The following is a 13,263-nucleotide window of genomic DNA, read 5'->3' as shown; positions in this document are numbered from 1 at the left end:
CAATCAGAGGAGTTCTTTTTAGGAGAAAATCCTTGGGTGCCCATTACTGACCTATTTGTAGTTCGTCAAGCTTTGACACTCTTTGCAAACCCTGTAAGCATCAGAGCAGCCTTGCTAGGGAGACACATAGAGTTGGATCAAGTCAGAACATCACATTGGTTTGTGCTTATCGAGTTAGATGCAGAAAAATCCCCTCCACATGAGTTTCTCATTTTTATTTGACTTGTTTTCTTCTGCTTTTCTTCTTCTTCTTTTTTTCTCTCTCTTGTGTGTGTGTCTCTGATTGTACTGCCTGGAATGATGCAGCAAACAGCTTCCCGTACGTCTGCCCAGAAACATCTTGTTTATCCAATACCTTAACATGATACAGCCAGACTGGCATCATGCCTCCGTCCTTTCCTTCCCTCCAAGCGTTGCCTTGCCTGCCTGTCTGTCTTGGAAAACCAAGCGTGTGCTGTGGAGAAGTGGGCAGTGCTGCAAAACCCAGTGTGAGGAAAACCCAGACCCAGATTATAATGGTTTATTGCTGTCTGAATTTAGATCCTGAGCGTATAGCTCACTTCATATGCTATATATTATCTTTACGGTAGGGCGACTTACGAGCAAAACATTTGTTCTAAAACGATATTGATTTAAGCTTTTACTGTGCGGTGTGTTCTATAAATAGGCTTAACTTTGAGGTGCATGGTGAGGCGTTCACAGTGCAGAGTTCACAGTGGTTTTAGTCTGTCTATGTGCAGTTTTATTGCCCTTAGTGACTTAAGAATAATTACAGCTTGGATGATTGGATGAAGTTAGCCCTTACAGTTCAAGAGAAGTATTTACAGTCTCTGGCATATATAGACCGGCAGGGACTGAAGGAGGGATAGCTGGGTTGATGGGAGGGAAGGTCCGCAGTCTGGGTCTGAAGGTCAGTTCTTGAAATAAGTGTTGTTGTTGTTGCGTTCAGCATGCAAATCCCTCCCTATGCAATCCTTGAAGTCAACAAACTGCACACAAGCAGACGCGCTATGGTGCTGAATTACAAGATAACTTTTCCGGTTTCATTTTCAAAACAGTGCCGCGTTATTGCCAGAATACATGGTGTTGTTGCTCAGATAGCGTATGATGTGCCTTGTGCCTTGAGGGTAGTTTACATACAGTTGTGAATAATAAATAATGCCTCTCCTAAGGTCTTGTCTGGGTTAAGCTGTTGAAATGCATATTCATGCACAATTCAAGGCAAACAGTCATACTGTATAAAGGCATTGTGGGCGTGCAGTCCGTCTATCTGTGCAACATCTTCAACTTCCAGCACTGTTTGGTGTCACTTTCTAATGCACTGGGGAGCCCAGAGAATTTGAATTTAAACAACAACACTTTTAGTTATGTTCAGGAAAAACATCTTGGGTTTGACTTGAAATAACTATGTAAACTTTGTACAATGTCACGTCTCAAACATAACTATGGTAACTTCAAAGTAACTCAACCAAACTTTGGGTCATTAAGACCGGTGTCTTGAAAAATAATCCTGTATTTGATTGACAGATACCTCCTCCCGTCAACTTTTATTAGGTATTTATTCTCGGTAATCACACTCCAGGAGCTTTTCCTCCGAGCGTCTTATTGCGCTGATGGGTTTACATTGCAGTTATTTGAAACCTTGGTGTGTCTTACACGAACGCTAAATTAAGCCTTGTGCGTCGGAATCAAACCCTGAGGGGCGGGACAAAGCGTCAGTATTTGACACCCTGGGAATGAAAACGGGTTGACTGTGACACAATGTCTCTTATAAATGAATGTTATCATGAATGTTAACAGACTGGCTTCTTTAGTTTAAATCATGTTTAACCGAGAATAGACACTTCAGCCCTTGAGTTAACTGTTTATTCCTTAAGAATATCTGATAATTCAATATTTTTGTGAGATCACGACGAACTAAAACATTTTTTTTCTGGTTTGGGTGGTTTTGCTGCAGCTGTTTCTTAAGGTGTATAATTAGATATTTAATAATTACTATATCTGTGTGGTCTAGTTTATGCCAACTGCCATCATTTCGTATCATATTATGAATGTAATAAAATGTTTTTTTTAAGGTAATATTTTCTAATTTAAGTGTTACTGCTTGAACTATCTATTGATTAATTACTTGGTCAATTAACATTTTAAATAAGTTGACATCAATTTACATTAAATATGATACTTTAATAATTGTCTCTCACTTATCAGGTAAAAGTGTCAAATATTCTCTAACGTTCCAGCTTCTGCGAGGATTTGAATATGATTATGAACTGAATATCTTTGACCTTCAGACTGATGGTAAGCTCTTGCTGTGGTACTAGAAATCCCAGAAAATCCCCCAGAAATAATCAACAATGAAAATAATTAGTAGTTGCAGCCCTAGCAGACATGCAAGGTATATTTTAACTAATATTTAATCCACTGTCCACATCTGATTGTATGAAATAGAAGCCATCAGTTTGCTTAAACATATCCTCTGTTATTTATAGTAATGATATTAAAGTCTACGAATTTAACAGTTGTATTACGATGTTAAAAGTGTGACTGCTGCCGGAGGGACTCCCCCTGTCTTGGCCTCGGTCTGGTCGCTGGTAGCCTCGATGTCACATCTTGCAGGAAGCTGCAGCGGCAGCCGTTCGGTGCCGACACAGAATATGTAAACATGTATTTCCTGTCTGCTTCAGGCATACACGTCTCGGCACTCACGGTGAAACCATTTCACACCCTAACACGCCTCACCTGCATCTGTACACACACACACACACACACATACACACACACACACACACACACACACACACACACACAGGTTGCGGAGGGGTCACGGCTTCATATAGTATAGTTATCAGCAGATGCTTCTATGTCAGAGCTGTGGCGGGCGCAGCGGTGGCGGGCAGCTAAATACCAGCTGGGGGAGGGAGAGTTGGCACAACATGCAAGGTCAGTGTTAAACACGCTGCCAGGGTAAAACTGTGTGACCCAGGTTAGGCTGTGGAACTGTGGCTGAATGCGAGTCAGAAAGAGGAACCAAAATGTTACAAAATTATTTTAAATCTTCCATTTATTTTCCCGTTATATCTTGTTTTCAGATTAGTGTTGAAATTAGTTGGATCACATTTTTAACCATCATATTTGCATGTCTTTCAGTCGTATCTTGCATCAGTGGCACAGTGAGATTTATATTTATAATTTTCATTTCATACCCAGCAGCATCTTTTCATCCCTCCTGCTGTCCCACCTCCTCACCGCCTGTATCTAAATAAATCCCAGTGTCTCTATAGAGCAGAGTCGAGTCAACCTTGTCCCTGACTAATTCTCCTTTATATATTTATATATATACCACTAAATGTTTTTGCCAAATATGTTTGGGGAAAAAACACAATTGCTGTATAGATTACGTTCAGTGTAAATGCTTCCAGTGCGAGAGGTGTTCACGTGTTTTTTACTGCAGTAGGTGAGGTGTTCATGTGAATTGTTGGCTCTGGATACTTTCCATAACCTTAACCAAGTGAAGTGAGTTACCAAAACAAAAGAATGAAAAGTGGATATCTTGGGGTAGCAAAATAAATACATTGTTGTCAGTGAATGTCTTTGCAGATAGCTGAGAACTCTTTTGTTTCTCAGGCCGTCAAACTACAAGATAAAAGTTTGAGTTTCCAGCAGGCCTCAGTGTAACTGGGTCAAACAAGAACGTAAAAATGGAATCGATGATATTGTTTGCACTGCATTCATTTTTTTGTATTGCCAGATGTGATATATGATTGTAGTATGGTTTTGTTCTCTGGTAAAAATGTTGTGTTTTGTATACTACTAATTTATTTGTAACAGTGTCTAAAGATGAAACGCAGATTTAGAATATTCTGATAATAAAATGATCAAATTAAATCTTAAGAAACAATGTTTCCATGTTGTTGTTTGCACAAATATTGTAATCCAGCCAGCAATATGTTTCTTCCAAAATGTACCTACTTTTCTAAATAAGTATATAAACACTGATTAGACAGGATTAGTAGAGAATACCACAAGGTATAAAAATACAAAAATAAATCTAAGAAAATAGAATCTACAGAATGTGCTGCATGCTTTCAGTGCCTGTGATTTGATTGATTAGTCATTAAATGAATGAATACAAACATAATTGCCAGATCAATTGATAATGAAAATAACAGTTATTCTACAGTAAGATTTTTGCAGTTAATTCAATTTGTGAAAAGATCTTCAGTTTGATGGCATGCAGCATTTTATAATTAACCATTTTAACACACATAACCAAATCACACTATCATTTCACCTATCAGTTCATGTGTCACTGCGTCATCTCTAGATTAAAAACACTAAACAGCAAACTGAAAGAACAGGGCTTCTCTTCATAATGAATATTGTGGTAGCCTCATAAAAACAAAAACATAAATGAAAGAACCAAATAACCTAATTTGTCTGAAATCCTAAAATCGCAAAGCAGCGATTCGGTGTCGTGATGCAGATCTGATGGCGGAGAAACGCTGCGTTCATATTTGTCAGAATAAAATGTTCAATTCCTCCATCCTCCGCTGATCCGGCCAGTATTTTAGTCTCCCTCACCTCACCTCACCTCACCTCCCCTCCCCTCCGTCTCTCTGCATCTTTTCCCTCCTTTTTTTTCATTGTGAACAGCTTACTGCAGTATCCTTAAAGTCCCTGCGTGTGTCCTGAGTTGTCCTCTCTTACCCGGCATGCACCGCAGCGATGTGGAGCTCTGTCGGCTCAGGATGGGCGCACGCTTTTGATGTGGGGAGCAGGAGGGGAGGGTTGGGGTGGTGGAGGGGGGAGGCAGACGCTATGATGCTGCTTTATACACTCCTTTCAATGGTTTCCCTCGGCGCTCACTGCTGTCATCAATTTGAAAAGGGCTTCTTTTCACCCACCCCCTTTTTTTTTTTTTTTTTTGCTGTTTTTTTTTTTTTTTCGGGCCCTGAAATAGTGTCCATGAGGCTGAAAGAAAAAAAAAAAGGGAGAAAAAAAAAAAAAGCTCTGTATTGCTGCAAGCCGGCGCATTGTCCTGATGTGACCCGCACTGGCTCATACAGGCGAAAGCAGAGACTGTAGGGCTGGAAGGGAGGTGTGTTTATGAGTGTGTGTGTGTGTGTGTGTGTGTGTGTGTGTGTGTGTGTGTGTGTGTGTGTGTGTGTGTGTGTGTGTGTGTGTGTGTGTGAAAGGTGGTGATGTTAGTAAGACAAGAGATGCATGAAATGTAGATATTTTTCTCATTTTTATCGGCAGAATCCCAATGTTGCGCGTTATTTTCTGTATCTTAACAATATCAGCCTCTGCGTCGCACGCACACACACACACACACACACACACACACACACACACACACAAACCGTTTGCTCTGCGGTGGTAATCTTCCCTCACAGTCATACTCATCATATCTTACATTTGGGCAATAATTCAGTTAGTGTCGGAACAATTAGTCCGTTAATTAATTAGGTAATCAATAGAAGATTGATTATCAATCATTTTGACAATTGATTAATGGTCATGATTTCATGCAATATTACAAAATGTTCAAATTTTTCCCGACTTTTTAAATATGAGGATTTACTTCTTATTATTTTGTATTGTTGATTCAGACAAGATTGATGTGATCTTTTGATTTTGATGATTGATTTACCATTTAAAGAAAAATCATAAATCAAGATTATAATGTCTTGTTTTATTTCAACCAACTGTCGTTAATACAAAGATGTTCAGTTTACAACAATAAAGCAGAGAACATCACTGAATGCTTCTATTTGGAAAGTCAGAGGCAAAAGTTCTGCATTTTTTTCTTGTTAGATGACCCAAATGATTTATTTGATTGAGTTATTGATTTATCGTCTGGTGGGTTAGACAAATTCAGCAGAGTTAAGATGACACCTTGGGGTTTGGGGAATTCTACTTTTCACAGTTTTTATGACTTTTTAGAGACTGAATAATTAATCTACTTGTCAAATTTGTTCTGAAGCTCTGTGAGCTCGTAAGGTGACCTTGAGTTTGGATTGTTTTGTCAGAATGTGAATCCCTGTTTTACATTTTTTGTTTGCAAGATGAAACATTTCATGATAAAGCCCCATAAAAGCTACTAAGCAGACCTTGAGTTGGGATTGACTTACTATGGCAATGATGCAGAAAATCCTTTAAACACGCTACAATTTTTCTTTCAAGATCTTTCAAACATATCATACAATCTTCATGAGCGGATATAGCATGAAAGTCGTGTTTTTCAAGATACGAAATCCATCCGCCATGGTGGTGAAAGCTCTGGAAAAAAAGCTCATAAGGTGAAGAATGAACTCGGATGCTTGAGTGCAAATTTGATCAGAAAACTAAGATGACAACCTTGTTTTAATGCAGTGTTTTGACTGCAGTGTTATGACGAATATCAGTGTCATCATGTAACATGTTCACATAATGCTTTCAACACTTTTTTAAAGTAAAGAATTTGCACCTTTAGTGATTACAGCTTTGACTAATTTTGTTTCCTCAGGTGATGACCGCACAAATTGGTGCTTGACTCAGACCAATTATGTCATTCATCGTTACCTTTTGTGCTCTCTTCATTTAGTTCTGCTCACTGGAAGGTATCGTTTATTTGCGGGTCGATCTTTACAGTCTTCAGTCTTGTGTTTTTTAAATGCTCCCAAGAGATATTTCTCAAATTATCCTCACATCTGAAGGTAGTTTCCTCGCCCCCCAACTTCCTATAACAGTGTTTGTTCCTGATGCAGAATTATTAAATAGTTGCATATGAATGCATTTCTCATTTTTAGTGAAGATCAAGTTGAGTGTGAGTTCATCAAAGGACTCTCAGCCTCCGGCATTGTTATGGCGTTCTGCTTTCTTTTGCTTTAAGTTGATTTTTCTGTCTGATTCACAGATATGTGCTGTCCTTAAACTTTTTCACTCTGATCTTCATGTTCTTTCATGTTCTTACATTCACTTTTTTCAACACACTGCACTATTCTCTGATCCAATCTCCTTTGTGCTATTGAAGCTGTAATGAATTCCACTGCTTTAATTTTAATGTCGATACAAACAAAACACTTTCTGTTGCTTCACATTAAAAGCCTTACCACAAAACAGATAACATACCGTATTTTCCGCACTATAAGGCGCACTTAAAAGCCTTTAATTTTCTCAAAAAACGACAGTGCGCCTTATAATCCGGAGCGCTTTATATATGGATTAATTCTGGTTGTGCTTACTGACCTGGAGGCGGTTTTGTGTGGTACACGGCGCTCTGTCAACATGTTTTAGTACGACTTTGGTAAACTACAAAGCCGCACCGCAGCAGCATTACGGCCACCGTAGTCAGGAGCGTCGCGGAGTAATACACACTGTGCTTCACCATAATATTACAGTGTGTGTGTATAAGGACCCAACATGGCTCCTGGCAAGAGACACGCTGACGACGCGGACTTCAAACTCAAGGCTGTCAGTCACGCAGGAGAACATGGGAATAGAGCAGCTGCGAGAGAATTCAACGTTAATGAATCAATGGTACGGAAGTGGAGGAAGTTTGACTGACTGACTGTTTTGTTTCGCTTAATGCGCCTTATAGTCCGGTGCACCTTATATATGAAAAAAGATCGAAAATAGACCATTCATTGACAGTGCGCCTTATAATCCAGTGCGCCCTATAGTGCGGAAAATACGGTACTTGTAGATTTGGTCATCGACTACATTTACATGCCTTTACTTGCCTTTTTCCGATTTAAAAAAACCCAACAATATTCCTTTCCTTTATAAATGGCTGATGAAAGAGAATATTCCACTAATATTCCTTTTTACCTAACCCTAACTGCAGTCATGTCTCTCCCCTTTGTTGTTACAGTTCTGCAAGTTTTGCAAATCTGTGTTCTTCAGGCTATTCTTTTTACGGCAATCCATGAGAGCAGACCAAGCCGCTGCAAACAGGCAAGAGGGCATCTGTTGCAAATTGCGGTAAAAAAAACTCCAATCGAGACGCTCTTTCCAAAAAATGCTCGTAAAACCTAATTAATCCTTATTTAACTTAATCTGAAAATGCTACATTCGGAATACTGCCTGATGTGGTCTTGGGTTTTTGCATGCATGTTCTTATCCATCTAACAAAGAATAATAACGGGTGTGTTGCAAATCATTTATGAGTAATGAATCATAAATCATAAATCAAGCTCATAATCATGACACTTGGCTCTCCTCAACATGACAGAACATGAATTAATAATGAGTCAGTGTGTAAGTGTTTACATTGTCAGAAGAAAAGTATTTGCATCATTTATGTCTCTTTGTTCTCTGTACTGTAGTAAAAAATAAAATAATAATACAGAACAGTGACTGTAAAATCACGAAACTTTTAATTAAGCATATTCCCCGAGTGCTTTGCAGTGTCTCCTCACAGAGCCTTTCTAGGTGGAGTGTTATGGTTTTCTTAAGTGCTCCAGCTTTCTTCCCACATTGAAACACTTGGACACTGGCCTTAGATCATAATGAGCTCCATTTCTTCCCCCTTCAGATCCAAGGATCCCTTTGGCCTTTTTTTTCCATAATATGAATCACCAAAGACAAGGACATTTAAATGGTTTGAAGCATGAGGCAGAGTAATATCATATTTTCTTTGGTGATTAATGGTGAACACAGTTACCACAAAGTCAGCTGCTGCCAATCACTAAGCTAATTAAAGACTAAAGAGATTATGTTTTATTGTACTTTTTTTTATCATGATACATATTTTACTTTCACAATTCCCTCTGATTTATATGTTTATAATATGCAATAAAATCATGTCTCATTTATGTTTTAAACTGATTGGACAGAAGGAAAAAAAAGCTGCAGTTATGTAGGGCATTTGAGCATTTGTTAACCTGCGGCGCTTTTAGACCACTTCTCTGACAAACCAACAAAGGCACGCCAGGTGCCTGAAGCACAACAACAACAACAACAACAACAACAACTACAGCAGAGTGCAAAAATAAATGCTATTATAAACAACTGGATAGAGGCGCCTCTCGCTGCAGAAAAGGTGATGTGGGTGATCATCCCCGAAGCTATTGTTGCTAATACGAGCAGATCACCCGGCTTGAAAAACACTGAAATCACAGCATTTGTTTGTGAGCTTTTAAAAGGAGGTGATAGCAGCTCTTGCATTTGTGACCACATTCTTGCATCTTGCTCTTTGAAGACACACATCCAGTTTATACATTCACTGCAAGTTCTATTCATCGAGTACTGATTCTTGGGAATTAGTAGTGAATTAATTGGAGCACACGGTCTAATCACACTGTACACATGAGGTGGGGACTCGCGAGAGAGGATCACAGGGAAAAGAAAGCCTTGCATTCATTTAAGATTTCCCACAAACCACTTGACACACCCCTGGAGGGAAATACAGAGGAGGAGCTCTGCCCTACCTCCCCACTTTAACCATTTACGCTCGTTACAGTCGAGCGTGTGGACACTCGTACTGATGTCTTTTAGCAACCGTCTCCAGGCCACAGACACATGCCCGAATGTCATTTTAGCTCACTTTTCTTGAGTCTGAACCATTCATACAATTAGCTCACTGCACTGGAAAAAGATGAAGACTAACAGCAAAAGTGGATGCTGAAAGCGTGCGTCACATTGTCAGATATAACTCAAATCACCATGGAAACTGAGTAACAGAGTCTATCAGTGGGTGTTTGGGGTTTTTTTTCACACACATTTTCTTTTCATCCCTCTCCTTGTGTCTATCTTTTCACCAAAAATATATACACACACACACATTTCTGGATAATAGCGTCACAGTCTGTAAATGTTTTGGAAGGTGCTGCATTATCGTTTTTTTTATGACTAGTTAAGTTGGACTTGTTGAACTCTGAAGGCAATAGATGTCGTTTAACTTGTGCATAGAAGCTGTTACCTGGCGTAATAAAGGATAATAGATTGAATTTGAGGCTGAAAAGGCTTTAAGTGTGTGTCTACTCGTATGGATTAATATCTAAATTGGAGAGCAGGAGATTTTTCAGTGAAAAACTCACTGATTTATAATGTAGTAGTGAATTATGTGCACTAATATATACATAACTCGCTCATTTTTCTTGGAGGAAAAAGCTCTGTGCATTGCATTGTTAGTTCTTTTGCAAGGCTTGAGACTTAAGTAGGTCCACTCTTAGCAGACTATATTTGGAAATGCATTCTTTTCTTTCCTCTATGTTAAGTGCATTTCACACCCCTAAACGGTGCATTTCAAAACCACTGTCCAAAGTGTGGCAATGTGGAAATGCCTGCCATGGCTTCTTAAAGGGGCCCTGTGGAGTTTTTGTTGTACACAAACAAGTTTAATTTATTTCCAGTACTTCTCGCAAACATAGTAAAACATTTTGCAAAAGTATTTTTTATTTTATTTTAACATCCATGTTTTCCAGTTTGCAATCCTTGTCTGCCTTAATCAACAGGTGGCGGTTACACAACTTGTTATGCTGTATTGCACAACAAGGTGTGTAACCGCCACCTGTTGATTAGTGGAAAAGTGTGAAGCGTAATCTACATTTGCATTTGCGCCCTTGTGTGTGTGTCCATGAGATCCAGTCCCACTGATAGAAAGGCAGCTCCATAGCATAACTTAAGGTGTAAAACTCCACCTGCAACTTTGAGCAAAATTTATTTTTGCCAAGATATAAAATATTATATTTTATTTATTTTATTTTTTCATGGGGCTTTATTAACTTAAGGTTATTTTATTTATTTTATTTATTTTATTTATTTTATTTTTATTTTATTTATTTTATTTTTTATTTATTTTATTTTTTTATTTAACTTATTTTATTTTATTCTGTTTTATATTTAAACTATATTTATTATATCATCTATTATATCATATTATATTATAGTATAGTATATTATATTATTTGTGATTTGTGTATTCACTACTATACTTTTTCTAGTGCCTCCACACAGATGTTAAATGACTTTAATTCGTACAGCAGTTAAAAGCTACCAAAATAACATGGAGCGTGCTGGGATCGCAGGACTACCCATTGTTTTGGGGGTTTTGGGGTTTTGACGGTCTGCTCATTTGTCATCGACCCATGTGATGAGCCCTTCCTTTCTATGCTACACGTTAATGTGGGAACACAGCAGCATCACTACAAAGAAGTCTGACAGCTCACAGTGTTCGGTGATCATAAAAGTGCTGGTGATTTTATTGTGTGTTCCTAGGTCTCATGATCATTCTCATAACTGATGTTTGCCAGGACTGCAAAACAAAATGAATAAAGCGGATTATCCTTTAATGAGCATTATGAACTGTATGTTTGTGAAAGTGTTAATTGAGAGCAGGAGGAGACAGAACCGAGCTTTAACCAGCCGAGACTCTGCAAATGGAATGCAAATCAGACAGGAAGAGAATATGAACAAGCAAATGTGTAAATTAGCATTACATACAAATAGGACTTGATTATGTTGTACTGTTATGGATAGACAGTATTATTAAAACAATAATTCAGACCAAAGTGCGGCGTTGCATTTTCCCCAGATGAGTTGCATATGTGCGCGCACGTATCTATGTGCACACTTGTTTGTGTGTAGACAAGTGTGTTGAAGAGTGCTGCGGAAACAGCATGGAGGGAGGAAAAGCATTCCCATTAGAGTGCCCATTAAGTCTGATTACAAGTGATTGCCGTCTGTCGGGGAGAAATGACCAGCCCATTAATGACATAAACAAATGCTTCCCTTTCTCTCTCTCATCATAGTCAAACCCTCTCCTGTTTATTTTTTTTCTTCTTCTTCTTCCCTTGAGATCTCAACATGAACTTAACATCACTTCCAAAGATTTTTTTGGCAAAACACCAGACTTAGGAGTCCAACCCAAGTATTTCTGCTTCCCAGCACATGTTGTTTTGTCATTGTTGCTTCATTGAAGGCAGATTTCCTTCCAAAAGGTTGTTCGGACACGCACAAAAAAGATATATTGAGTTATTTGAGTGTTCAAAAGGGATTAGGAAATGTATACTGGGATTTCACCACCCTTAATGCAGCATGTGGGGGAAGTATTTGTGGCGTTGACCACATGTATGAACCACCAGAGGTTACTTTAAAGCCGCTGTGGGAGTTGCTGTGTTGAGGGAAGGGTTGCATGTAGGTCATCTTAGCCGGATGTAGTGATCTGACTGCATCCTGCAGCACATACTCCGCTCAACAGGCGTTTAAACTGGTCTCGGTGCTTCACAGCGCCGTATTTACTTCCTTCAAATATCCTCTTCTGTGATTAAAAAAAGAAAAAAAGACTTTAAACTTTAAAATGCCTTCGGGTTTATTTTTGATGCCATGGCAAAATGTTTGCGGTCGTTTTCTAGTCTTCCTGAGGAACTACTGGTTTTTCATAGCTGGACTGTAATTTTCATCTCAGTTGCTCATTAGCTTGACTCAGCTCTGTGTGTGTGTTTTTTTTTTTTTGTAGGTGTTTCTTTCGGGGAGCTCAGCAGCTCCTCAGCGCTGCCTGGAGTCAGACTTCACCACTTCCTCTGGTAAGACCTTCATGTTGCTCAATTCCACAAAGTGAGAGACCTGCAGCCCGCCAATACACTGTTTCTCCTCACTCGACCTCCCTGCTGTGGCCAAGACACACACACACACACACACACACACACACACACACACACACACACACACACACACACACACACACACACACACACACACACAGAAAATCAGGGTCTAGCAGTGCTGAGTCGTGATGTAAATGTAATGAAGCTCAAATCTTGGTACTGATCCAGGCTAAAGCATTATGTGCCAGACTGGGGATCTGTCTGTTTACTCTGTTTCTTGTCTTTGGGATTGACAGCAGCAGACTGTGCATGTTTTGTCATAGGACTTGGTCATGTGGTAATCATTTCTTGTTATTTTTGATCACTTGAAGGACTTTTCCTGCATGTTGGCTTTGACAGTTACTTCCATTTAGCAGCTGTGTTTTGGAGTGTTTGGGGGAATATCATGGTTTTCATCAAGAATTGGAATCAGAATTGTAGATGTTCTCAACATGAACGAGAAGTCCAACAAAATCTGAAATTCAACGTCTACAACTCCCTCTTCTGATGAAGATCATGTAGTCAAAAGCTTCAGAACAGCTACTTAATGGACCTCGAGTTGCAAAGGTTACAAACTGCTGTATCCAAGGTTTAAGAATAAACTAAGCCAATATGGATAGGAAGTATATTGGAGCAAGTTGCGTGAGCCTCTGACGATTTTTGCATTAATCATTTCCAACGATTATTTCTGAGT

At 39.0% G+C, this 13,263-nt stretch overlaps 1 protein-coding gene across 3 annotated transcripts in view; it reads left to right on the top strand.

Moving 5' to 3' along the window:
• thrb (thyroid hormone receptor beta) overlaps nt 1–13,263 on the top strand; it is an 84,511-nt gene that overhangs the window by 38,360 nt on the left and 32,888 nt on the right. For all 3 annotated transcript variants that reach the window (XM_054606022.1, XM_054606019.1, XM_054606021.1), the window contains exon 2: nt 12,443–12,509. The gene's annotated coding sequence lies outside the window, so the exon portion shown is untranslated. The remainder of the gene's footprint in view (nt 1–12,442; nt 12,510–13,263) is intronic.

The sequence above is a fragment of the Anoplopoma fimbria genome, chromosome 10 (assembly GCF_027596085.1).
Source record: "Anoplopoma fimbria isolate UVic2021 breed Golden Eagle Sablefish chromosome 10, Afim_UVic_2022, whole genome shotgun sequence".
NCBI lineage: Eukaryota > Metazoa > Chordata > Actinopteri > Perciformes > Anoplopomatidae > Anoplopoma > Anoplopoma fimbria.
The sequence above is the reverse complement of the archived record's forward strand: the minus strand, read 5'-3'. Positions and strand labels throughout refer to the sequence as shown.